Genomic DNA, 1,785 nt, shown 5'->3' with positions numbered 1-1,785 from the left:
TCGTTTGTATTATAGATGCGGATCCGTCTGTGCATACCAGACAGATCCGCACCGAACGCAAGTGTGAAAGTAGCCTAAGACTATATCCACTCAGTAAGATACACACGGCATAAAGTATACCTTAAATACTTGGTTATACTATATATCAATATTGCATATTATACATGAATTATTGCTATGTTCATACTAAAAAGCTAAATAAATGCACACATGAATATACATAATACTTATGACTATATGAATAGACACCACACACCAGATGTGTCTTAAGGATATCAATTCTTATCTTGTCATGGTTTAGCCATGAAATAAACATTGTTCCCTTCAGACAGACATGTCTGGAGAAGCTAGTATACTCCCCTTAGATAAACCCATATCTTTTAGCAATAACTTTTAAAATACAATGTCCATTCATATTCACTTCGACTCATATAAAAACTGAACTTGCCATGAACTCATCTTGGTCTTTTCAGCCACATAACAGAACTTTGGTTCAAGCTGATTTCCTCTTAAAGGCAATGCGCATTCATTTTGGCTATATCATTAGATAATACTGTGTACTTATGAAAAAGCACAACCCTCCACCTTAGAGACATTTTGCTACCTATAAAAGGAAAATTACAGAGGCTCTACTGACAACAAAACACAGGTTGGTGCTCTCTCCAATATGGCAGTTCCAGTTGCCAAAATATTGGATATAATATAAGAATTCACGAGATGGAGGGAACTCAGGTGGCTGGGTATGTATGAGAAGTCTGGTTGCATATATGGTATATAACCTGTTCTTTATTGCTTATTATATAAAATTGCACCATTCAGTATATCAATAAAGTAATATAATCCCACTCAAGATATCAATCGTGGTGATATAATAATCACAGATTAAGGTGAATATCAATGTATATGTCCTTATATAGCTGGAGAAATCCTAAAATAACGTACATTAAAAGGAAGGAGACCTACTTATGCAGGTGATCAGTCTGCATATAGGTCTTATATGGGTGTGCACTATGAAATAAAATCAATTAAAACTTGTTCTGATGCGAGTCCGCTTGTATCCTAAAGGAGCAGTCGCCTTGAAAAAGGGGGAAGGAGAAAGGAACAGTCTTACCCCATAAAGCTGGATTCCAGGGAGCTGCTGCAGAGGGGTATCTTTGTTAAAGGTAGTCCGATCCTGTATGGCGTTGGTGCGCATACCTATAGTCACCATAGTGCTACCTATAGTCACCATAGTAAACGTGCAATAAGCCTTATATTTTGACTTTGGTGCCGGTAAGGGAATACAGGATAAAGCCACCCTTCTATTTGCGGGCATTTCATTATATAATGGTGGGATTACAGAGTAAAGACACCCCCATGCTTTCTTTGGCATTAATGGCCTTAATAATATTTACAATTCAGTCAGAAGTGATTGCTTAGTGCAGACCTTTGGTTTACTGGGTATACAGAGAGGGAAACTGTTAATTAGGACACCCTACTCATGCGGGCAGGGACCTTAAGGTAGCCGTTTTAGGTTTGTCTTTATGTGTATTTCATGCAGCACTTTGTATTTATTTGGGTACCCCAGAGCTCATTCCTCTTCTCCTAAGCATAAGCCGAGGGCGGCTTAATTCAAAGGGGGGCTGTAACACCCCAGAGTTGTGTTACTTTACGCTTCTACCCAGCTACTATCTTCTAAGAGCCTGTATACTGTCATCGGATATGTTTTGGCAGCTCGGATGCGGACTCATTCACTACAAAGGCTGAACACCCCTGAACGGAGCAGTCTGAAGAGGACACAGTATA

The sequence above is a fragment of the Bufo gargarizans genome, chromosome 6 (genome assembly GCF_014858855.1).
Source record: "Bufo gargarizans isolate SCDJY-AF-19 chromosome 6, ASM1485885v1, whole genome shotgun sequence".
Taxonomy (NCBI): domain Eukaryota; kingdom Metazoa; phylum Chordata; class Amphibia; order Anura; family Bufonidae; genus Bufo; species Bufo gargarizans.
The sequence above is the reverse complement of the archived record's forward strand: the minus strand, read 5'-3'. Positions refer to the sequence as shown.